The sequence below is a fragment of the Oncorhynchus clarkii genome, chromosome 20 (assembly GCF_045791955.1).
Source record: "Oncorhynchus clarkii lewisi isolate Uvic-CL-2024 chromosome 20, UVic_Ocla_1.0, whole genome shotgun sequence".
NCBI classification, from domain to species: Eukaryota; Metazoa; Chordata; class Actinopteri; order Salmoniformes; family Salmonidae; genus Oncorhynchus; species Oncorhynchus clarkii.
The window spans coordinates 54,469,828-54,496,964 of record NC_092166.1 but is presented as its reverse complement, the minus strand read 5'-3'; the positions used below and the strand labels follow the sequence as shown (position 1 = coordinate 54,496,964).

The window sequence follows — 27,137 nt, the reverse complement described above, 5'->3', positions numbered from 1 at the left end:
GACCTGCCATGTATGATGCAATACACGAGTGTGCAGAGCCTGAGAAGCCCAACCCTAAGAGGTGGAGACGAGGATCTGACGGTTCACAAAGTCAAAGGCAGCGGATAGATCTAGAAGTATGAGAACAGAGGAGAGAGAGAGTCAGCTTTGGCAGAGCGGAGACCATCTGTGACACAGATGAATGCAGTCTCAGTTGAGTGACCCGTTTTGAAGCCTGACTGGTTAGGGGAAAGAAGATCTTCCTGAGAGAGATAACGAAAGAGTTGGTCAGAGAGAGATCAGAGGGGTTGAGTGTTTGTTACTTAATGAGGGGAGCGATATATCCTTTTTCTGTTATCCCGACTTAAAGACCCCCCCCCCCAGAGTGACTTCAACCCGACTGGCCAAATAACTGCAGGATATCGGTGGGGTGGTGTCACAGTAAATTAGTCACTTACAGTGCCTTCAGAAAGCATTCATTCCCCTTGACTTATTGCACATTTTGTTGTGTTATGGCCTAAATTCAGAATGTATTCAATTGTTTTAGGTTATTGCCCTGCTGAAAAGTGAATTAATCTCCCAGTGTCTGGTGGAAAGCAGACTGAACCAGGTTTTCCTCTTAAGATTTTGCCTTTGCTTAGCTCCATTTCATTTATTTTTTTATCCTAAAAAACTTCCTAGTCCTTAACGATTACAAGCATACCCATAACATGATGCAGCCATCACTATGCTTGAAAATATGGAGAGTGCCAGTCAGTAATGTGTTGAATTGGTCAAACGTAACACTTTTTATTCAGGACAAAAAGTGAATTGTTTTGCTAGATTTCTTGCAGTATTACTTTAGTGCTTTGTTGTAAACAGCATACATGTTTTGGAATATTTTTTATTCTGTACAGGCTTCATTCTTTTCACTCTGTCAATTAGGTTAGTATTGTGAAGTAACTACAATGTTATTGATCCATCCTCAGTTTTCTCCTATCACAGCCATTAAACTCTGTAACTGTCTTAAAGTCACCATTGGCCACATGGGGAAATCCCTGAGCGGTGTATCTTTGTAGTGACTGGGTGTATTGATACACCATCCCAAGTGTAACTAATAACTTCACCATGCTCAAAGGGATATTCAATTACCCATCTACCAATCTACCAATCTACCAATCTGCCTTTCTTTGCGAGGCATTGAAAAACCTCTCTGGTCTTTGTGGTTGGATCAGTGTTTGAAATGTACTGCTCGACTGAGGGACCTTACAGATAATTGCATGTACACTAAAGAATCATGTTAAACACTATTATTGCACACAGAGTGAGTCCGTGCAGCTTGTTAAACTCCTGAACTTATTTAGGCTTGCCATAACAAAGAGGTTGAATACTTATGACATTTCAGCTTTACATCTTTTATTCATTTGTACACATTTTCAAAAAAACATAATTCCGCTTTGACATTATGGGGTATTGTGTGTAGGCTCGTGACAAAAAAATCACAATGTAATCCATTTTAAATTCAGGCTGTAACACAATAAAATGTGGAAAAAGTCAAGGGGTGTGAATACTTTCTGAAGGTTTATTGCCTGTAGTCTAAATTCAATCTTTCCACTAGTTTGGCTCAGTTAATTAACCAAGCTGGACTCCATGTGCATGGATCAAGTTCCTAATTACTGTGGGCTTCATTATTATTCCAACAATTAGCATCCAGAACATTGAATAAAACCAAAGCCGAAAGCGATGGGCACGCTAAAGGTATCCAATTTTCTATTCCGTTATCATATTGTCACAGTCTGGATGAACCTGTTTTCGATATCCGTTTAAACAAACTCACTATGAAATTGGAAATTGTCCATTAAAGCTAAGAGTGCAATAGAGCTCTGTGGCTCTGAGATGAGTAACCTTTCCCATGTCTTCGACGAGCGTATGCTTTTATGTTTCAAAATAAAATAAAAAATATAAAACTAGAAGGAAAACATGAAACACAAAAGAACACAGGTGAAACGATTGCGAGGAGAATGCCCGTTTTAAAGCAACCCAGGCCAGTATAGATATTGATTGGTAAGATGAGAAGAGAGAGAGAGAGAGAGAGAGAGAGAGAGAGAGAGAGCGAGAAAGAAAGAGAGAGAGCGAGAAAGAAAGAGAGAGCGAGAAAGAAAGAAAGAAAGAAAGAAAAAGAAAGAAAGAGCTATAATATGGCATTTGAAATGTCTCAATGTCTCAAAAAATGTATATCCTGAAATACCTTATTTAAATACACTACCGGTAAAAGGTTTTAGAACATCTACTCATTCATGGGTTTTTCTTCATTTTTATTATGTTCTACATTGTAGAATAATAGTGAAGACATCAAATCTATGAAATAACACATATGGAATCATGTAGTAACCAAAACAGTGCTAAACAAATCACCAAATATTTTATATTTGAGATTCTTCAAAAAGCTATCCTTTGCCTTGATGACAGCTTTGCACACTCTTGGCATTCTCTCAACCCGCTTCACCTGGAATGCTTTTCTAACAGTCTTGAAGGAGTTCCCACAGATGCTGAGCACTTGGCTGTTTTTCCTTCACGCTGTGGTCCGACACATCCCAAACCAGCTCAATTGGGTTGAGGTCGGGGGATTGTGGAGGCCAGGTCATTTGATGCAGCACTCCATCCCTCTCCTTCTTGGTCAAATAGCCCTTACACAGCCTGGAGGTGTGTTGGGTCATTGTCCTGTTGAAAAACAAATGACTGTCCCACTAAGCCCAAAACAGATGGGATGGCATAACACTGCAGAATGCTGTGGTAGCCATGCTGGTTAAGTGTGCCTTGATTTCTAAAAAAATCACAGACGTGTCCTCAGCAAAGCACCCCCACACCATAACACCTCCTCCTCCTCCATGCTTTATGTTGAGAAATGCACATGCGAAGATCATCCGTTCACCCACACTGTGTCTCACAAAGACATAGAGGTTGGAACCAAAAATGTCAAATTTGGACTCAATGGACAAATTTCCACCGGTCTAATGTCCATTGCTCGTGTTTCTTGGCCAAAGCAAGTCTCTTCTTCTTATTGGTATCCTTTAGTAGTGGTTTCTTTGCAGCAATTCAACCATGAAGGCCTGATTCACACAGTCTCCTCTGAACAGTTGATGTTGAGATGTGTCTGTTACTTGGAATTTTGTGAAGCATTTCTTTGGGCTGAAATTTCTAAGGCTGGTAACGCTAATACACTTATCATCTGCAACAGAGGAAACTCTGGGTCTTCCATTCCTGTGGCGGTCTCATGAGAGCCAGTTTCATCATAGCTCTTGATGGTTTTTGCGACTGCACTTGAAGAAACATTCCAAGTTCTTGACATTTTCTGGATTGACTGACCTTCATGTAATGATGGACAGTTGTTTCTCTGTGCTCATTTGAGCTGTTCTTGTCATAACATGAATTCTTGAATGGATAGGTGTTCTAAAACCTTTGACCGGTAGTGTAAGTATTCAGACCCTTTGCTATGAAACCAAAAATTGAGCTCAGGTGCATCCTGTTTCCATTGATCATCCTGTTCAGAGATGTTTCTACTACTTGATTGGAGTCCCCCTGTTGTAAATTCAATTGATTGGACATGATTTGGAAAGGCACACACCTGTCTATATAAGGTCCCACAGTTGGCAGTGCATGTCAGAGCAAAAAACAAGCCATGAGGTTGGAATTGCTACCGAAAAATGTCTGCAGCATTGAATGTCCCCAAGAACACAGTGGACCCCATTATTCATAAATGGAAGAGGTTTGGAACCACCAAGACTCTTCCTGGAGCTGTCCGCCCGGCCAAACTGAGCAATGGAGGGAGACGGGCCTTGGTCAGGGAGGTGTCCAAGAACCCGATGGTCAAACTGAATGAGTTCCAGAGTTCCTCTGTGGAGATGGGAGAACCTTCCAGAAGGACAACCATCTCTGCAGCACTCCACCAATCAGGCCTTTATCATAGAGTGGCCAGACGGAAGTCACACCTCAGTTAAAAGCACATGACAGCCCACTTGGAGTTTGCCAAAAGGCACCTAAAGACTCTCAGACCATGAGAAACTAAGATTTTACTTTTTGGCCTGAATGCCAAGCGTGACGCCTGGAGGAAACCTGGCACCATCAATCCATCTGCTCCAGAGAGTTCAGGACCTCAGACTGGAGCAAAGGTTCACCTTCCAACAGGACAACGACCCTAAGCACACAGCCACAACAACACAGGAGTGGCTTCGGGACACGTCTCTGAATGTCCTTGATTGGCCCAGCCAGTGCCCAGACTTGAACCCGATCGAACGTCTCTGGAGAGACCTGAAAATATCAGTGCAGCGACACTCTCCTTCCAACCTGACAGAGCTTGAGAGGATCTGCAGAGAAGAATGGGAGAAACTCCGCAAATAGAGGTTTGCCCAGGTTGTAGCATCATATCCAAGAAGACTGAAGGCTATAATCGCTGCCAAAGGTGCTTCAACAAAGTACTGAGTAAAGGACCTGAACACCTATGTAAATGTAATATTTCAGTTTTTTATTTTTAATACTATAGCAAAAAAAATCTAAAAAACTGTTTTTGATTTGTCATGATGGGGTTTTGCGTGTAGATTGATGAGGATTTGTTTTCCCCCATCCATTTTAGAATAAGGCTATAACATAACAAAATGTGGGAAAAGTCAAGGGGTCTGAAAACCTTCCGAATATACTATATGTTTCCCATGCCAATCAAGCCATTTGAATTGGAGAGAGAGAGAGAGAGAGAGAGAGAGAGAATATCCAAAAGCAAGCCATCAGAGAAATGAGACTCATGGTGGGTGGTTTTGAGTGTTTTTTTGAGTTGAGTGGGGAAGTTGCTGATGGTGATGTGGGTATCTGAAGGGAAGCTTGCCTGAGAGTGGTCCTGCTCTACCTATCCTGATGGTCATCTCGTCTGATGGCTGGGAACAGGGGGTCCTCCTCCTTGGCCAGTTTGGATCCTGGGGGCAGGGCCAGGGCTATGTGGGGGTCCACCCCTATGCCCTAAAAAACACAGGCAGGGAGACAAACGAACATACAGGGATTAACAGGTTATAGAGAATGAGAATGCATTCTCTTTTGCTATAGACCTGGCCATGAGGGTACAGTGGTACAGCAACAGTAGACGTACACAGTCAGTAATAAATACTTTGGCATGCACAAATAATCAACTTGGCTCTGCTTCTATTTGTTCATGTAAACTTAATTTTGATATTTTTATCAGAGGGTAATTACATAAAGTGCTGCTTGTCAACTTAAAATAACGTTACGTAACCTATGATCAATTCATTCTGGAACAAAAACGAACCTTCAAAGAAAACATTTGAAAAAAAAATGATAACCTAATCTCACACTTATTCAAAGCCTGTTCACACCTCCATGTTGAAGGCTCTGCTTAAAAGCAGGTACAGAAAGAGAGAAAGGCTTGCTAAAAGCTTTTAGTCGGTAGGTGAGTCATGTTCAAATAGGCTACGTCATAAGCATACGCGGCAAAGCTTCTCTTTCTAATGTTCCCCACCTAGTTTCTGGAAAAAAAGCATGCCAACAAAGCAAATCAAAACCACTTATACATTTATTAATGCTCCCATTAACAAAGATGATTATCTTCGGATGCGCTGTTAAACTCCACACAAAAGTACCAATCAATAATTCGTCAGCACATTCATAAAACTGTGGGATTCTACACTGGAAATAATCACAATCAGTAGTTGTTTTTTGCCTTGGTTATTATTTCCGCCGGGGTAAATCAGGTGGCAAAGAGACTAACACTGTCCATTCATAACAAACAAAAAAAAGAGACATACAAGTGCAGCAGTGGGCTTGAGGAGCCAAAATGAACCAGACAGGTAGTGTGGGCTTGACGGTTTTTGAATATGAAGTGTTGTAAGACCGCAAAACAATCAGGCCCATTTGAGGATTGAGGGAGAGAGCTTATTGCAGAGAAGCCACACAAAAAAAAGGCTCTCACTTCTTCACAATTTAAAACAAGCTTCACGCAACGAGGATTCAAAATCATTCGTGTCTTCATGTCTGTCTGCGTGTGCGTGAGTGTGTGTGTGTGAGTGTGCCTGCCAGCATGCGTGCGTGCATGCGTTTGGGGAACTGGAGATGGCAGACCTGACACAATGGTATCAACGGGAAGTTATTACTGTAACTGTTAAACACTGCAAACAAGGGCCTGATGGGAAAGCTCAGGGGCATTCTAGTGTCTGCAGCTGTAGCATGGGACCACAGCCAGATTACACTAATACTACACCCTGGCTGTTCCCAAATGGCACCTTGTTCCCTATATAGTGCACTATGGGGCCCTATGGGGCCTGGTAGTGGACTATATAGTGAATAGGGTGCCATTTGGGATACATCCCTTGTTCCTCTCCAATGACAACAATGACATTAAATCCAGGGGGGTAGCCAGGGTCTGAGTTTTAGTGAGGTCTAAAATGTTATTTGGAGAACAGCAAAAACAAGGAAAAATGACCTCAGCCATTATCACATTTGTTACCTTAGCTTCATTCACCTCAGCTTATCTACAAACAGATAGCGGCTAATTGATAGTTGATAGGCTAACACATTAACTCGCAATCAAGATGAAAAACTATAATTTAATATGTACATAGGGATCTATTAGCAGAAAAAGTATTCTATTAACAAAAGGTAAAGAAATAGGTTTGCTTTACATAACATTTTTGTTGTTGTTGCCGTTTCACAGCTAATTCTACACTTTTTGGCTTCCCGAGTTTTGCAGTGGTTTAATGCACTGCATTGTAGTACTAGAGATCCTGGTTAGAGTCCAGGCTCTGTCACAGACGGCCGCAACTGGGAGACCCATGTGGCGGCACACAATTGGCCCATCGTCGTCCGGGTTCGGAGAGGGTTTGGCCGGCAGGGATGTTCTTGTCCCACCGCACACTAGAGACTCCTGTGGCGGGCCAGGCGCAATGCACGCTGACACGGTCACCAGGTGTACGATGTCTCCTCCAACACATTGGTGTGGCTGGGTTCCGGGTTAAGCGGTCAAGAAGCAGTGTGGCTTGGCTGGGTTTGTGTTTTGGAAGACGCACGTTTCTCGACCTTCGCCTCTCCCGAGTTCGTATGGGAATTGCATCGATGGGACAAGACTGTAACTACCAATTGGATACCACAAATTTGGGGAGAAAAAGGAGTACAAAAATAATTGACAAAAAATATGAATTATTCTACACATTTTATCAAGGGGAGAATTTATTATGATTATTTTTTGTGAATTAATACCCCTTTTTCTCCCCAATTTCGTGGTATCCAATTGTTGTAGTAGCTACTATCTTGTCTCATCGCTACAACTCCTGTACGGGCTCGGGAGAGACGAAGAATGTCATGCGTCCTCCGATACACAACCCAACCAGCCGCACTGCTTCTTAACACAGTGCGCATCCAACCCGGAAGCCAGCCGCACCAATGTGTCGGAGGTTACCTTAGCGTGCACCTGGCATCCTTGGTTAGCGCACACTGCGCCCGCCCCGCCACAGGAGTCGCTGGTGCGCGATGAGACAAGGACATCCCTACCGACCAAGCCCTCCCTAACCCGGACGACGTTAGGCCAATTGTGCGTCGCCCCACGGACCTCCCGGTCGCGGCCGGTTACGACAGAGCCTGGACGCGAACCCAGGGACTCTGATGGCACAGCTGGCGCTGCAGTACAGCGCCCTTAACCACTGCGCCACCCGGGAGGCCCAAGGGGAGAATTTTTTGCAGTTATAAAAGCAAATGTTCTCCACAATTCTCCACATTTTTCCATTACTTATTATGAAATCTAAGTGAGAGTGGCAATGATTTCTTCAAGTTTAGATAGCTGGCTAGACTATCTAAACTAATTTACCAATCTAAATCATTTTAACTGACATGGGTTACTTGAGTGACTGTCATTAAATGACATACAGTGGCTTGTGAAAGTATTCACCCCCTTGGCATTTTTCCTATTTTGTTGTACGACCTGGAATTAAAATGGATTTTGGGGGAGGTTGTATCTTTTGATTTACACAACATGCCTACCACTTTGAAGATGCAAAATATGTTTTATTGTGAAACAAACAGAAAACTTGAGCGTGCATAACTATTCACCCCCCCACTACTTTGTAAAGCCACCACCATGCTTCACTGTTGGGATGGTGTTCTCAGGGTGGGGGGAGGTGATGGGTTTGCACCAGACATAGAATTTTTCCTTGATGGCCAAAAAGCACAATTTTTGTCTCATCTGACCAGACTACCTTCTTCCATATGTTTGATGAAGGCATATGGAGTCTCCCACATACACAATGTATTTTGTCAAACACCAAACGTGTTTGCTTATATTTTTCAGGCCACTCTTCCGTAAAGCCCAGCTTTGTGGAGTGTACGGCTTAAAGTGGTCCAATGGACAGATACTCCAATCTCCTCTCTGGAGCTTTGCAGCTCTTTCATGGTTATCTTTGGTCTCTTTGTAGCCTCTTTGATTAATGCCCTCCTTGCCTGGTCAGTGAGTTTTGGTGGGTGGCCCTCTCTTGGCAGGTTTGTTGTGGTGCCATATTCTTTCCATTTTTAATAATGGATTTAATGGTCCTCCGAGGGATGTTCAAAGTTTCTGATATTTTTTTATAACCGAACCCTGATCTATACTTCTCCACAACTTTGTCCCTGACCTGTTTGGAGAGCTCCTTGGTCTTCATAGTGCCACTTGCTTGGTGGTGCCTCTTGCTTAGTGTTGTTGCAGACTTTGGGGCCTTTCAGAACAGGTGCAAATATACTGAGATCATGTGACAGGCCATGTGAAACTTAGATTGCACACAGGTGGACATTATTTAACTAATTATGTGACTTCTGACGGTAATTGATAGCACCAGATCTTATTTCAGGGCTTCATAGTAAAGGGGATGAATTCATACGCACACGTCATTTTGTTTTTAATCAGTGGCTTAAAAACAAAGATGTCATTGTACGCTGATGATTCATGTTTTCTTTTGAAACCACAATTAGAATCCTTCCACAGCCTCATAGAGGATCTAGATACTTTTGCTAACCTCTCTGGATTAAAACCAAATTCTGATAAATTATGATACTATATTACATATTGGATCACAAAAAAATGCAACTTTTACATCACCGTGTAGTTTACCAATAAAATGGTCTGATGTGGACATACGTGGGATGTGGACATACTCGGTACACAAATCCCAAAAGAAAGAAATGTTCTCACTCCAATAAATGTTTACAGAAAGTTAGCAAAAATAAATAAAATCTTGCTTGCATGGAAAGGAAAATACCTGTCTATTTGTGGAAAAAATCACCCTGATTAACTCTACAGTAATATCACAGTTTACCTATTTGCTTATGGTTTGCCAACACCTAGCGATCTGCTTTTAAATTATATGAACAAAACATATTCAATTTTATGTGGAATGGCAAGCCAGACAAAATTAAAAGGGCCTATTTATATAACGAATATGAATTCGGAGGGCAGAAATGATTAAATATTAAAGCATTAGACCTCTCACTAAAGGCATCAGTCATACAAAAGTTATACTTAAATCCAAAATGGTTCTCTAGTAAATTAGTAAGAATGTCTCACCCAATGTTGAAGAATGGCCTTTTTCCCTTTCTTCAGATTACAACTGCTCACTTTCAGTTATTTGAAAACAAAATAATCTCCAAAATATCGTTATTTTTTAAACAAGCCTTAGAAAGTTGGTTGCTATTTCAGTTTAATCCACCTGAAAAGACAGAACAAATAATACCAAAAATATTGTGGTTAAACTCAAATATACTAATTGATTAAAAACACGTATTTTCAATAAAAAAAAATGTAAAGGTACAATTTTTGTAAATTATCATAAATAGGACTGGTGGAGTTATGTCACACATGCAGCTAACACAGACATATGGAAATGTCTGTTCTACACAAAATTACAACCAACTAATTGCAGCATTACCACAAAAATGAAAGAGGCAAGTAGAAGGTGGAAAAAGTACAGAACTTGTCTGTTGGCCCTGCATTAAAGACCATAAATGGTTAAAGAAAATTGTGATAAATAAAAATATATGCCAATTTCATTTAAGGACTAAAACTTTGGGAAGAGATTTTTGATGTACCGATTCCATGGCACATGGTTTATGAATTCACACGCAAAACAACGCCGGATTCAAACCTTCAAATTGTTCAATATAAATTCTAATACAACATTTTTGCAACCAATAGAATGTTACATATATGGGGTATACAATCTTCCAGCTCTGCAGATTTTGCAGCGAGGAGGCAGAGTCAATAGATCATTTATTTTGGTACTGTCCATATGCAGCTCGTTTTTGGTCACAGGTCCAGGAATGGCTGAATAATTGCAACATTTACCAAGAACTAACGCTGCAGATAGCAATACTGGGTGATTTGAAAAGTCATAGTCAATCGATCAATAATATAGTCATTATTTTAGCAAAAAAATGGTATCTTTAATTTACAATCTGTAGAAGCTATGAGAATAGAAAGGTGCGGTACTTTTGTGATACATCACAGCATAGTTGAAAAATGCATGGCAAATAGAAATCCAAAATGGATGGTGTTAAGAGATAGATGGGAGGGGTTGAAGGGGAATGAAGGGTGGGACTAATAACAACAAGATAACCAATGTAAAACATACAGGGTCTGTAAAATGTATATGGGTTCTGAAATGTTGTGAAATAGCACATTTACAAATAGAAACTGGATGGACATTAGAAATAGAGGAAGGACTAAAAACATACTAAATATAACTATTGTAAAATAGATGGTGTATAATAAGTATAAACTGAAGGTAGAAGCCTAAGTGTTATTGTTTATTAGTTTACTCCAATTGGGGGAGGGGTGGTAGGGTTTGCGGGGAATAATAAAGGTATATTCTTTTTTAAAAAGTGTGTATATGTATGTATGTATGTATATACAGTTGAAGTCGGAAGATTACATACACCTTAGCCAAATACATCTAAACTGACATTTAATCCTAGTAAAAAATTCCCTGTCTTAGGTCAGTTAGGATCACCACTTTACTTTACGAATGTTAAATGTCAGATTAATAGTAGAGAGAATGATTTATTTCAGCTTTTATCTCTTTCATCACATTCCCAGTGGGTCAGAAATGTAGCCGGGTAGCCGTCCACAAGCTTCCCACAATAAGTTGGGTGAATTTTGACCCATTCCTCCCAACAGAGCTGGTGTAACTGTGTCAGGTTTGTAGGCTTGTTTTTTGTTTTCAGTTCTGCCCAAGTTCTGCCCAAAAATGTTCAATAAGATTGAGGTCAGGGCTTTGTGATGGCCACTCCAATATCTTGACTTTGTTATCCTTAAGCCATTTTGCCACAACTTTGGAAGTATGCTTAGGGTCATTGTCCATTTGGAACGCCCATTTGCGACCAAGTTTTAACTTCCTGATTGATGTCTTAAGATGTTGCTTCAATATATCCACGTAATTTTCCTCGCACATAATTTCCCTCCCTCATGATGCCATCTATATTGTGAAGTGCACCAGTCCCTCCTGCAGCAAAGCACCGCCACAACATGATGCTGCCACCATCGTGCTTCACAGTCTTGGATGGTGTTCTTTGGCTTGCAAACCTCCCCCTTTTTCCTCCAAACATAACAATGGTCATTATAGCCAAACAGTTCTATTTTTGTTTCATCAGACCAGAGGACATTTCTCCAAAAAGTACAATCTTTGTCCCCATGTGCAGTTGCAAACCATAGTCTGGCTTTTTTTATGGCGGTTTTGGAGCAATGGTTTCTTCCTTGCTGAGCACCCTTTCAGGTTATGTCGATATAGGACTCGTTTTACTGTGGATATAGATACTTTTGTACCTGTTTCCTCCAGAATCTTCACAAGGCCCTTTGCTGTTGTTCTGGGATTGATTTGCACTTGTCGCACCACAGTACGTCCATCTCTAGGAGCCAGAACTCGTCTCCTTCCTGAGTGATATGATGGCTGCGTGGTCCCACGGTGTTTATACTTGCATACCATTATTTGTACAGATGAACGTGGTACCTTCAGGCGTTTGGAAATTGCTCCAAAGAATGAACCAGACTTGTGGAGGTCTGCGATTTTTTTATGAGGTCTTGACTGATTTATTTTGATTTTCCCATGATGTCAAGCAAAGAGGCACTATGTTTGAAGGTAGGCCTTGAAATACATCCACATGTACACCTCCAATTGACTCAAATAATGTCAATTAGCCCATCAGAAGCTTCTAAAGCCATGACATAATTTTCTGGAATGTTCCAAGCTGTATAAAGGCACAGTCAACTTAGTGTATGTAAACTTCTGACCCACTGGAAATGTGATACAGTGAATTATAAGTGAAATAATCTGTCTGTAAACAATTGTTGGAAAAACTACTTGTGTCATGCACAAAGTAGATGTCGTAACCGACTTGCCAAAACTATAGTTTGTTAACAAGAAATTTGTGGAGTGGTTGAAAAACAAGTTTTAATGACTCCAACCTAAGTGTATGTAAACTTCTGACTTGAACTGTACGCAGAGACTGGAGAAACTCTCCGGTGAGGAGATGTTGTTATGGCAGAGAGATGAACAATGATGAAGAGAGAGACTAAGGGAGGAAGGGATGGAGGGAGGGAGAGAAAGATGGAGGGGGAAGGGGAGAGAGAGAGCGAGGCAGAGAGAAAAAAAGAGGAGAGGGAACAGAGAGAGAGAGAGAGAGAGGTTGCTTCTTTTTTAGACCATTCTCAATAGCCAGCCATTGTTTGAATAATTCAGAACATTCCTCAGTGTGTCTCACAAAACAATGCACACTATGTTGGAGGGGTGTAATACTTTACAAAATGAAGTGCACCCAAGTACAAAACACGATGCTAGATTATATACAGTGCATTCGGAAATTATTCAGACCCCTTGACTTTTTACACATTTTGTTACGCTACAGCTACATTTTGTTACGCTAAGGCTACAGCCTTATTCTAAAATTGAGTAAACGTTTTTCCTTATATATCAACACACAATACCCCATAATGACAAAGCAAAAACAGATGTCTAGAAATTTCAGCAAATGTATAAAAAATAATAATAATGAAATATCACATTTACAGTACATAAGTATTCAGACTCAACTGGCGGCCCCCAGGCCAAATATGGCCTGCCAGCAAAATTATTTGGCCCCCCAAAGCCACTCAAATTCTAATAATAAAAATATAATTTTGTGATGCTGAAACGTAAATCTGCAACCGCAGCGCAATCAATGGGAGGTGAACAGTGCCTGGTGCTGAAAATATAGCTAACTTGTTATGCAAGTGTTGCACAGCAACAGATGGAGAAAACATACACAAGTCAAGTAATTCATTTCACCAATAATCTTCATTTTAATTTGACTTTACAAACAACAAGAGGGTGTAATCGGTGTCTATTTCTTCCGAGCCTAGGCCTATATAAAATAACTTAACTGGCTGAGGCTGGCAATATATATGTATTGATATAAGTGAGATTTTTTTTATTAGGTCTACTTAAAATTGCAACTGGCCAAAAACGTTGAATTCTACATAATATGTATATATATTTTTTTAAAAGGTGATGTCTGTATCTGAATGTCTGTATCGGAATAGCCTGCTCCTGTAATGACAGAACAAACAGAAAATACTGTCAGCTTGAGACCTAAATATCCCTGGATAAGCACTCACAACAATGTTAGTACTAAATACCATCATATAGGCCACTAAGTCAACAAAAAAATTAAAGTGTATTTATTTATAAAGCCCTTCTTATATCAGCTGTCACAAAGTGCCGTACAGAAACCCAGCCTAAAACCCCAAACAGCAAGCAATGCAGGTGACTTTGCTTAAGCAATGCAGGTGACTTACTCAATGGGATAAGTTGCATTACCCCTCGGACACGGTCTTGTGGATGTCGAGAGAGACGGATGTGATTTTAAAGCGCAGGCAGTCCTCGATAGACTTAGGAGAAAGATGAAAATGAGGAAAATGAGGACTCGCAGGTGTAAGTCGATCCAAACATTTTTAGCGCATAAAATCCACGCTTCTGTATTGTGCTGTATTCCTCTGACCATGCCACCCAAAATTGCACACCAAAGACACGGCACTTCCGAGCGCATCCCTGATTTGGCTCGATGTCTGGAATTCAATCAGCTCAGTTTGAATTGCGGCCTCATCCAGCGAGGGTATTGTTTTCTTAGCAAGGGAGGAGAATTCTCCACCTGGGCGGACTGTGAGAGGATCACATACAAACACAATGATAGCCTTGGGAATGCTGTAGTCTTCAGATCTGGTGGAGAAGTTGTCCGGTCCCTTTGCCTGCAGATCTTTAGTGTGCTGAAGTCCAGTAACCTTCCAGATGACAAGTCCAAATCGAACAACTAAAGTTTCCTAGTAAAAGCCTCAAGTTTTTCCACCATGTCCATGACTATTTCCCCTCTTTCTTGTAACTGCAGATTTAACCCGTTTAAGTGACAGGATAGTTTAGCCAAAAAAGCAGCGTGTGTAGCTTGCAGTTAAAGCTGTCTGGGGCGGTAAGGCCACTTTGAAAGTTCCATGATTAGATTCATAATGATACCTGAGATCGAATTCTTTGCAAACCTCAACATTTTCATTGCAAATAACACACACTGGCTTGGCATTGGGAAAATATGATAAGGTGAACGTATATCTCTCTGTACATTCTTCCCTGAAACTTAGATTTTCATTATCCACCTTTGTTTTGATACTTACTATCAAGCTAATTGTTCTGAATGAATGCTGACGTTACAAAAAAGTAGTGGAGCCTACACAAGCCTAAGTAGACCTGTTTTTTCCCACCAATCAAGGCACAGACAAATCGACAAAAATAATAATTGAATAGAGACATGATGATTTTATGAGCGTAATCAGATCAAAATGAATGTATTATGTACTAATCAGATATGTTAAAATGTTGTTCAATTTGCAGTGTGGCCAATTCTTTGTGCTAATATTGTATACTAATTATGTTCTGGCCGGCCGACTATTAGCTCAGAACCTAGTTGACAAACCCTGCTTTTCTCAGTACTTTGTTGAAGCACCTTTAGCAGCGATTACAGCCTTGAGTCTTCTTGGGTATGACCCGACAAGCTTGGCACACCTGTATTTGGGGAGTTTCTCCCATTCTTCTCTGTAGATCCTCTCAAGCTCTGTCAGGTTGGATGGGGAGAGTCGCTAAACAGCTATTTTCAGGTCAAGGATCTGTCTGTACTTTGCTCCATTCATCTTTCCTTCAATCCCGACTAGTCTCCCAGTCCCACTGAAAACATCCCCACAGCATGATGCTGTCACCACCATGCTTCACATTAGGGATGGTACCAGGTTTCCTTCAGACTTGACGCTTGGCATTCAGGCCAAAGAGTTCCATCTTGGTTTTATCAGACCAGAGAATCTTGTTTCTCATGGTCTGAGAGTCCTTTAGGTGCTATTTTGGCAAACTCCAAGTGGCTTTCATGGCCCTTTTACTGAGGAGTTGCTTCTGTCTGGCCACTCTACCATAAAGACCTGATTGGTGGAGGGGTGCAGAGATGATTGTCCTTCTGGAAGCTTCTCCCATCTCCACAGAGGAACTCTGGAGTTCTGTCAGAGTGACCATCACGTTCTTAGTTACCTCCCTGACCAAGGCCCTTCTCCCCCGATTGCTCAGTTTGGCTGGGCGGCCAGCTCTAGGAAGAGTCTTGATCGTTCCAAATTTCTTCCATTTAAGAATGACGGAGGCCACTGTGTTCTTGGGGACATTCAATGCTGCAGCCCTTTTTTGGTACCCTTCCCCAGATCTGTGCCTCAACACGATCCTGCCTCAGAGCTCTACAGACAACTCCGTCGACCTCAATGCTCTGACATTTACTGTCAACTGTGGGACCTTATATAGACAGGTATGTGCATTTCCAAATCATGTCCAATCAATTGAATTTACCACAGGTGGACTCCAATCAAGTTGTAAAAACATCAAGGATTTCATTTTTTATAAATGTGCAACATTTTCTAAAAACCTGTTTTTGCTTTGTCATTATGGGGTATTGTGTATCATGACACAAGGCGAGACCCTGATGCAGACACAGGAGGCAGATGGTTGGATTCTTACCATATTTATTAAAACAACAGGGTCAGGCAAGAGAAAAGTCGTAGAAACTGGGGTGAATAAGCGCCACCTGGAGGGGGTGGAGACAATCACAGGAACAGGTGAAGCAGATCAGGGTGTGACAGTGTGTGGATTGATGAGGAAAAATATGAATTTAATACATTTTAGAAAAAGGCTGTAACGAAATAAAATGACGAAAAAGGGGTGTGAATACTTTCCGAATGCAATGTATGTAATATGATAAAAATGTACTCGATAGATGAGACACTAGTGAATACACTCCTTATAATCATAAACATCACGCTAGTGAGAGCACAACTTAGACCAATTTACCAGCCATGTTGTCAACTGGGAATAAAACTAAAGATGTGTCCCTTGGGCCCGGTGGTTTTTTTAATAGTCCACTAAGGCCCCATCTATCTATTCAGTATGGCACCTTCCTTCATCCAGCAGTTGATTAATTGCTCTGGACCCAGATTAATTCCCCTCAGTCCCCAGACCCTGTTGTCGGGAAATTCTGTGTACGTGTTTGTATTTTTGTGTGCGTGCGTGCGTCCGTGAGTGTGAGCATTCATGAGTGCATAGGTGTGTAATTATACACTACCTTGTCAAAAGTTTTAGAACACATTCTCAATCAAGGGTTTTTCTTCATTTTTACTATTTTCTTGTAGAATAATAGTGAAGACATTAAAACTTTAAAATAACAGATATGGAATCATGTAGTATCCAAAAAAAGTGTGAAACAAATCAAAATATATTTTACATTTGAGATTCTTCAAATAGCCACCCTTTGTCTTGATGACAGCTATGCACACTCTTGGCATTGCCTCAACCGAGACCCAGAGATATGGCTTTTTCTTTGCAACTCTGCCTAGAAGACCAGTATCTCGCCTCTTCACTGTTGACGTTGAGAACGGTGTTTTGCGGGTATAATTTAATGAAGCTACAAGTTGAGGACTTGTGACGCGTCTGTTTCTCAAACTAGACACTCTAATGTACCTCCCACTCCCATTTCTATTCTGGTTAGAGCCCGTTTGCACTGCTCTATGAAGGGAGTAGTACACAGCGTTGTACCAGATCTTCAGTTTCTTGGCAATTTCTCGCATGGAATAGCCTTCATTTCTCAGAACAAGAATAGACTGACGAGTTTCAAAAGAAAGTTATTTGTTTCTGGTCATTTTGAGCCTGTAATTGAACCCACAAACGCTGATGCTCCAGATACTCAATGTGTCTAAAGAAGGCCAGTTGAATTGCTTCTTTAATCAGGACACAGTTTTCAGCTGTGCTAACATAATTGCAAAAGGGTTTTCTAATTATCAATTAGTCTTTTAAAATTATAAACTTGGATTAGCTAACACAACATGCCATTGGAAGACAGGAGTGATGGTTTCTGATAATGGGTCTCTGTACGCCTATGTAGATATTCCATAAAAAATCTGCCGTTTCCAGCTATAATAGTCATTTACAACATTAATAATGTCTACACTGTATTTCTGATCAATTTGATGTTATTTTAATGGACAACATTTTTTGCTTTTCTTTCAAAAACAAGGAAATTTGTAAGTGTCCCCAAACTTTTGAACGGTAGTGTATATACACACAGAGCTCATAGATTTCTGTGATTATGTATTCATATCCTGTAGGGGGGACATCTATCAGGGACAGACAAGCATGTTGAAAGGGCAGTCAGACTGGAGAAGAAAGAGAGACACAGCAACAACAAAAAATTGCTACAGAGACTCTGCCAACAAACACCTCACTGGACTAGTAAAGCCTGAGCTCACAGTTGGCTTTGGCTCACAGTTGGCTTTGGTTACTGCTGTGAACCACCCAGGAGCAATGTGCACTCATTGTGTGTGCGTGCTTGTGTGTGTGCATCATATCTGAATGGAAAAGAGTCTTGCAGCAGGCCAGCGTCGCCCAGGTTAGGGTAGGGTTTGGCCGGTAGGGATGTTCTTGTCCCATCGTGTACTAGCAACTCCTGTGGCGGGCCGGGCGCAATGCACGCTGACAAGGTCGCCAGGTGTACAGTGTTTCCTCTGACACACTGGTGTGGCTGGCTTCCAGGTTAAGCGGGCATTGTGTCAAGGAGCAGTGTGGCCTGGCTGGGTTGTGTTTTCGGAGGACGCATGGCTCTCAACCTTCGCCTTTCCAGAGTCCGTATGGAAGTTGCATCGATGGGACAAGACTGTAACTACGAATTGGATACCATGAATTTGGGGAGAAAATGGGGTAAAATAAAAGTACAATTAAATAAATAAAAGGAAAAGAGTCTTGAACACATTCAAGTTTGTATAAACATAATATTTGTCTGAATTGATATTCTGAATGGGTCTGTATCATTTCAAAAGAACACCTGCCGCCGCCTTAACAGCTACAGCTCCAACAACAGCCATTCCAGTGGATGACATCACACTCCACAGGATCTTTGAACGCACTAACAAATCCACCTGTTGAGACATCCAGTCCACAATAATTGCTTCCTACCCACTAAAGACATGTAATGTGCCCAGATGATTGTGGCTTTTCACCAGATGTGGGACCAAGTCACTATTATTCGAGTCACAAGCAAGTATAAAGTCGAGTCCCATGTAGAATGTGTCGAGTCAAGTCCAAGTCCTAGTCGTGCATTCTGAGAGCAAGTCAAGTCACAAGTTTTTTAAAGTCTCAAGTCAAGTAAAATAAAAATCTATACAGGCAATGACTTGTTCAACTATAAATTTAAATAGACAATCTTAGTCTATTTATCGAGGTTACCAGAAAGATGTTTTCATTATTTTGTCAACAACACATTTTGATTATGCAATAATTAATTTTAACAACCAATTCCAAATAAAAGCTCCTTGAGTAAACGAGCAATTTCAAGAAATGTCGACATACCAAAAGACCAGTAGGCCTATTGCTATAAATTGTTGCTTGATGCCCCATTGCTGGTGAGTCTGCAAAGTAAATGGTTAATATTCTTGATCACCAATAATTTGGGGAGCTGCATATTCATTTATGGCAATCCTCTCTCCCTAGAATTTGACGTTTGCGCTGCACCCGATCCTACAGATGTAAAGCAAATTCAGCTCAGTGGATTTTAAACTTTTTGACACACAACCCCCAAAAGGGAGTGGATCAAAGTTTGCGAACCCTGCGCACGCACAGGGTGCACAATCGCTGTGCAAATGTAGCCTGTCTTTACAGCCATAAACAGGAATTGTTCGTAGAGCTCCAAGACAGGATTGTGTTAAGGCTCAGATCTGGGGAAGGGTACCAAAAAAAGTCTGCAGCATTGACAGTCCCCAAGAACACAGTGGCCTCCATCATTCTTAAATGGAAGAAGTTTGGAACCACCAAGACTCTTCCTAGAGCTGGCCGCACAGGAAAATTGAGAAATAGGGGAAGAAGGGTCTTGGTCAGGGAGGTGATCAAGAACCCAATAGTCACTCTGACAGAGCTCTAGAGTTCCTCTGTGGAGATTGGAGAACCTTCCAGAAGGACAACCATCTCTGCAGCACTCTACCAATCAGGCCTTTATGGTAGATTCTCTGGTCTGATGAAACCAAAATGGAACTCTTTGGCCTGAATGCAAAGCGTCACGTCTGTAGGAAACCTGGCACCAGCCTTACGGTGAAGCATGGTGGTGGCAGCATCATGCTGTCGACCATTTCAAATCCCACCATACCTTCTCCACTAGGCAATCTGGTTTCCGAGACGGTCATTGGTTAGCGTGCACTGCGCCTGTCCCGCCACAGGAGTCGCTTGTGCGCGATGAGACAAGGATATCCCTACCGGCCAAACCCTCCCTAACCCGGACAATGCTAGGCCGACTGTGCGTCGCCCCACGGACCGCCCGGTCGCGGCCGACTGCGTCAGAGCCTGGGCGCAAACCCAGAGTTTCTGGTGGCACAGCTAGCGCTGCTGCTGGTGGCGCAGTGCCCTAGACCACTGTGCCCTAGACCACTGTGCCCTATGGCCCCGCCATAAGAAGTTTTAAGGTTATTGTCCTGCTGAAAGTTTTCTTTTTTTATATTATTTCACCTTTATTTAACCAGGTAGGCCAGTTGAGAACAAGTTCTCATTTACAACTGAGACCTGGCCAAGATAAAGCAAGATTATGGAAAGAGGCAATAAATAGGCCCTAGAGGCGATAATAATTACAATTTGGCATTAATACTGGAGTGATAGATGTGCAGATGATGATATGCAAGTAGAGATACTGAGGTGCAAAAGAGAAAGTGGGTAAGTAATAATATGGGGATGAGGTAGTCGGGTGTGTTATTTACAGACTGGCTGTGTACAGGTACAGTGATAAGCTAAGGTAAGCTGCTCAGACAGCTGATGCTTAAAGTTAGAGAGGGAGATATAAGTCTCCAGCTTCAGAGATTTTTGCAATTCGTTCCAGTCATTGGCAGCAGAGAACTGGCAGGAAAGGCAGACAAGGGAAGTGTTGGCTTTGGGGATGACCAGTGCAATATACCTGCTGGAGCGTGTGCTACGGGTGGGTGTTGCTATGGTGACCAGTGAACTGAGATAAGGCTGGGCTTTATCTAGCAAAGACTTACAGATGACCTGGAGCCAGTGGGTTTGGTGACGGATATGTAGTGAGGGCCAGCCAAAGAGAGCATACAGGTCGCAGTGGTGGGTAGTATATGGGGCTTGTGATAGACTACATCCAGTTTGCTGAGTAGAGTGTTGGGGGCTATTTTGTAAATTACATCGCCGAAGTCAAGGATCGGTAGGATAGTCAGTTTTACAAGGGTAAGTTTGGCAGCATGAGTGAAGGAGGCTTTGTTGCGAAATAGGAAGCTGATTCTAGATTTAATTTTGGATTGGAGATGCTTAATGTGAGTCTGAAACGTCCAGAGTAGTGATGCTAGTCGGGCGGGAGGGTGCGGGCAGCAATCGGTTGAAAAGCATGCACTTAGGTTAACTGGCATTTAAAAGCAGTTGGAGGCCACGGAAGGAGTGTTGTATGACGTTGAAGCTCGTTTTGAGGTTTGTTAGCACAGTGTCCAAGGAAAGGTCAGAAGTATACAGAATGGTGTCGTCTGCATAGATGTGGATCAGAGAATCACCAGCAGCAAGAGCGACATCATTGATATATACAGAAAAAAGAGTCGGCCCGAGAATTGTACCCTCTGGCACCCCCATAGAGACTGCCAGAGGTACGGACAACAGGCCCTCCGATTTGACACACTGAACTCTATCTAAGAAGTAGTTGGTGAACCTGGCGAGGCACTCATTTGAGAAGCCACGGCTATTGAGTCTGCCGATAAGAATACGGTGATTGACAAATTCGAAAGCCTTGGCCAGGTCGATGAAGACAGCTGCACAGTACTGTCTTTTATCGATGGCGGTTATGATATCGTTTAGGACCTTGAGCGTGGCTGAGGTGCACCCATGACTGGCTCGGAAACCAGATTGCCTAGTGGAGAAGGTATGGTGGGATTTGAAATGGTCGGTGATCTGTTTATTAACTTGGCTTTCGAAGATTTTAGAAAGGCAGGGCAGGATGGATATAAGTCTATAACAGTTTGGGTCTAGAATGTCTCCCCCTTTGAAGAGGGGGACCGCGGCAGCTTTCCAATCTTTGGGGATCTCAGACAATACGAAAGAGAGGTTGAATAGGCTAGTTATAGGGGTTGAAACAATTTTGGCGGATAATTTTAGAAAGAGAGGATCCAGATTGTCTAGCCCAGCTAATTTGTAGGGATCAAGATTTTGCAGTTCAGCATCAGCTGTCTGGGCTTGGGCAAGTTGCTGCAGGGGGTGCTGAGATGTTGGCCAGGGTAGAGGTAGCCAGATGGAAAGCGTGGCCAGCCGTGGCAAAAATGCTTATTGAAATGATCAATTATCATAGATTAATTGGTGGTGACAGTGTTTCCTAGCCTCAGTGCAGTGGGCAGCTGGGAGGAGGTGCTCTTATCCTCCATGGACTTTACAGTTTCCCAAAACTTTTTGGAATTAGTGCTACAGGAAGCAAATTTCTGTTTGAGAAAGCTAGCCTTTGCTTTCCTAACTGACTGAGTATATTGGTTCCTAACTTCCCTGAAAAGTTGCATATCGCAGGTGCTTTTCGATGCTAATGTTTTTCTGCTGGTCAAGGGAAGTCATATCTGGGGTGAACCAAGGGCTATATCTGTTCTCTACATTTTTTGAATGGGGCATGCTTATTTAAGATGGAGAGGAAAGCACTTTTGAAGAGCAACCAGGCATCCTCTACTGACGGGATGAGGTCAAAATTTTTCCAGGATACCCGGGCCAGGTCGATTAGAAAGGCCTGCTCCCTGAAGTGTTTTAAAGGAGCGTTTGACAGTGATGAGGAGTGGTTGTTTGGCCACGGACCCAGTACGTAGGCAATGAGGCAGTGATCGTTGAGATTCTGGTTGAAGACAGCAGAGGTGTATAGGGAGGGCATCTTGGTCAGGATGAATTCTAAGAGGGTGCACATGGTTACGGATTTAGGGTTTTATCTGGTAGGTTCCTTGATGATTTGTGTGAGATTTAGGGCATCTATCTTAGATTGTAGATTAGATTGACGCCCGGGGTGTTAAGCATGTCCAAGTTTAGGTCACCTAACAGTACGAACTCTGAAGATAGATGGGGGGGCGATCAATTGACATATGGTGTCCAGGGCACAACTGAGGGCCGAGGGGGTCTATAACAAGAAGCAACGGTGAAAGACTTGTTTCTGGAAAGGTATATTTTTAAAAGTAGAAGCTCGAATTGTTTGGGCACAGACCTGTATAGTATGACAGAACTCTGCAGACTATCTCTGCAGTAGACTGCACCCCTTTTGGCAGTTCTATCTTGTCAGAAAATGTTATAGTTAGGGATGGAAATGTCAGGATTTTTGGTGGCCTTCCTAAGCCAGGATTCAGATACGTCTAGGACATCCGGGTAGCCGGAGTGTGCTAAAGCAGTTAATAAAAGAGAGGGGGCTTCTGATGTTAACATGCATGAAACCAATGCTTTTACGGTTACAAAAGTCAACAAATGAGAGCACCTGGGGAATGGGAGTGATGCTGGGGGCTGCAGGGCCTGGGTTAACCTCTACATCACCAGAGGAACAAAGGAGGAGTATGATAAGAGTACGGCTAAAGGCTAAAAGAACTGGTCGTCTAGTACGTTCGGGAACAGAGAGTAAAAGGAGCAGGTTTCTGGGCGTGGAAGAATAGATTCAGGGCATAATGTACAGACAAGGGTATGGTAGGATGTGAGTACAGAGGAGGTAAGCCTAGGCATTGAGTGACGATGAGAGAGGTTTTGACTCTAGAGGCACCATCTAAGCCAGGTGTGGTCACCGCATGTGTGGAACACAAGGGCATATTGAGCAGGGCTGGAGGCTCTACAGTGAAATAAGACATAACTAACTAACTAACTAAAACAGCAATAGACAAGGCATATTGACATTAGGGAGAGGCATGTGTAGCCGAGTAACCATAGGGTCCTGTTAGTAGCTAAACAAGCTGGAGGCACGGCGATTCAGACAGCTAGCAGGCCAGGGATAGCAGCAGGCTAGCAGATGGGCCTCAGGGGAACGTCGCAACGGGAGAGTCTGTTGAAACCCCCTCGTACGGTTACGTCGGCAGACCAGTCGTGATGGATCAGTGGTGCTCCGTGTCAGCAGCAAAGGGTCCAGGCAAATTAGCAGAAGAGGTATTGAAGCCTAGGAATTATCTGATGGAAGTCTTCGGCTAGCCGGGAGAAGGGCCAAGCTCGAGGCTAGCTCCAGGCTAATTGGTGCTTGCTTTGGGACGGTTACGTCGGTAGACCAGTCGTGATCGGCGGAGCTCTGTGTCGGCAGAAAATGGTCCAGAAAATGGCAAAAGAGGTCATTGAAGCCCAGGGATTGCTTGATGGAATCTCTTCGGCTAGCCGGGAGATGGACCTAGTTTGAGGCTAACTCCAAGCTAACTGGTGCTTGCTTCGGACAGAGACATTAGATATTAGTAGCCACTCGGATAGCAGCTAGCTAGCTGTGATGATCCGGAGTAAAGGTTCAGAGCTTGCGGTAGGAATCCGGGGATGTGGTAGAGAAAAGCAGTCCGATATGCTAAGGGTAGATATCGCGCTGTGCAGGCTGGCAGAAGTTGCCTGGGCTGAGGCTGGCAGTCCGGGTTAACAGTGATGACCGCTAGCAGTGGCTAATTGAGAACTAGCTAGTAGCTCGTTAGCTGACTAGCTTCTTAACGGGGTTCCGGTTCAAGTGTAAAAATAGCAGATCCATACCACATTGGGTGAGGCGGGTTGAAGGAGAGTATGTTCAGTCCGTAGATGGAGAATGAGATTTTAAAAAATAAAACTAATATATATGAAATATATACAAAGAAAAATGATATATACAAGGGACGGGACAATTCAATCAAAATAGACATCCCCACTGCTACGCCATCAAAGGTGAATTAATCTCCAAGTGTCTTGGTGGAAAGCACACTGAACCAAGTATTCCTCCAGGATTGATCTGTTTAATTTTTATCCTGAAAAACTCCCCAGTCCTTAACGAATACAGGCATACCCATAACATGATGCAGCCACCACTATGATTGCCATAACAAATGAGTTGAATACTTACTGACTCAAGATTTTTCAGGTTTTCATTTTTAATTAATTTGTAAAATACATATTTAACATAATTCCACTTTGACATTATGGGGTATTGTGTGTAGGCCACTGACAAAAAAATCTAATTGAATCCATTTCAAATTCAGGCTGTAACAACAAAATATGGAAAAAGTCAACAGTTGTGAATACTTCTGAAGGCACTGTTTTAGCAACTCATCCTAGTTGTTGCATCTTTAGATTACCCCTCTTTCTAAATTTCTAGCAGACATTTTAATCTGTCACATAATGAAACGCTTGCATCAGGTGCGCTGTTTAGAATGTTGTTTTCTCACGATTAGCATTTTGGCAAATGTTCTAAATTACATTTTATCGGCTGCTACATTACAGGAGTTGCAAGATGAATTAGCATAATCTAAATGTGATTTCTGTTGTTCTGAGCACCGCGGGTGGATACCCTAATGGGTTACGCACCCAATGCATTTTCCTAATGGAAATCCTGAAGCATGCATACGCATACACACACACGACCCACCAGACAATCCACACAAAGGATACATGATAGGCAGAGCATCAGACGAGACACATAAGGAAGTAGTTAGCTTCCAGGAGAAAGTAGAAACAAAAATAGCTCTCTAGAGGCGGCTGTGTCTCGACGCCTGTCGATGGCCGGCCTTTTAAGATGTCCGTTGATTAATGACGGCATCAGGGAGGGAACCAGGGAGACATCCTGTTCAGGAAATCAATGTCTTCTACCTCCTAATTAATAAGATGGTAAACAGAGAGTGGAGGAAGGGGGGTGGGGGATGTTATGCGCACAGGGAGACAGACAGCCAGACAAACACACACACACACACACAGAGGTGTGAACACACAGAGACACAAACATTGAGACACACACACACACACACAGAGAGAGAGAGACAGAAACCCAAACTAACAAACACACTGGTTGTGTAGACAGTACACTAGAGCGTATTACACTACACACGCAGCCTTTGCAGCCAGGCATATGGAAGGCTAAATGAGCCATGGTTCCTGTTGTTGTCATAGAGTAATGATGAGGTAAGACTTGACAGAACCTCACATCAACTGATCTACTTTACGACAGTAAAGAGCAAGTGAAGTGTCTGAGCCAAGACCTCAGTTCACTCACCGTAAGATTTCTAAAAGGCTTTGCATGTCATATTCCTTTATTCATGCTGCCATTCAGTCACTTATTTACCCATGCAATCACCCTACACACACACACACACACACACACACACACACACACACCAGCTCCCTTCCCACAGGGTTCCACAGGTTAATCAGTAAGGACGCTGCTCTCAGTTGCTCTGTAGCACTAGCCTACACACTGAAAAAATTGTTTTTACACATCTCAGTGCTGTATTCTGGACGTGGACCCCTCGCTGGGCCTGTTCCGGATCAGTGTGGGAGATTCCTTCCCTCCCTGCTGGGTGGAAAATGGAGACCGTAATCTCCATGCCGGGGTGTGCCATACTGCCAGTATTACCACAAATAGGCTGCTCTTTAAGCCCTCAGTGTTAAACCAACTGCCCATGTAAAAGGAAAGAAGCATAGAATTACATATAGAATCAAAATATATATAGCAATGTAATAGGATCTTTGTGGAAATGAGTTACACAGAAACTGACAATCCATAGGCTTATATAAAATGCACAAGCAATAGGTTACACCGCTACTACGCCATGGTCATTCATGTCACAGTGTCGTTGACTTATAGAATAGGATTTAAATGCATGCATAACATATACTGTACAGTGCCTTCAGAAAGTACTTACACCCCTTGACGTATTCCCCCAAAAAGTATGTTACAGCCTGAATTCAAAATGTATTAAATATATGTTTTCTTTCACACATCTACACACAATACCCCATAAAGACAAATTGAAAGAAAATAAACACATTTTTTGAAAAAACATTTACTGAAAATTATAAACAGAACTCTCGTTTACATAAGCGTTCACATTCCTGTGTCAAAACATGTTAGAATCACCTTTGGCAGCGATTACAGGTGTGAGTCTTTCTGGGTAAATCTCGAAGAGCTTTGCACATCTGGATTGTACAATATTGCACATTGTTCTGTTTAAAATTATTCGAGCTCTGTCAAGTTGGTTGTTGATCATTGCTAGACTGCCATTTTCTAGTCTTGCCATAGATTTTCAAGCCGATTTAAGTCAAAACTGTAACTAGGCCACTCAGGAGCATTGAATGTCATCTTGGTAAGCAACTAAGTGTGTATTTGGCCTTGTGATTTAGGTTATTGTCCTGCTAAAAGGTGCATTTGTTAGAAAGCAGTGTTAGAAAGCAGACTGAACCAGGTTTTCCTCTATGATTCTGCATGTGCTTTGTTCTATTCCATTTATTTTTATCCTAAAACACTCACTATCCCTTGCTGATGACAAGCATTCCCATAAGATGATGCAACCACCACCATGCTTGAAAATATGAAGAGTGGTACTCAGTGCTGTGTTGTGCTGGATTTGCCCCAAACATAACTTGTTGTATGCAGCACATAAAGTTAATTTC

At 42.3% G+C, this 27,137-nt stretch overlaps 1 pseudogene; it reads right to left on the bottom strand.

Moving 5' to 3' along the window:
* Positions 1-27,137, bottom strand: part of LOC139376535 (zinc transporter ZIP11-like) — a 146,014-nt pseudogene that overhangs the window by 71,388 nt on the left and 47,489 nt on the right.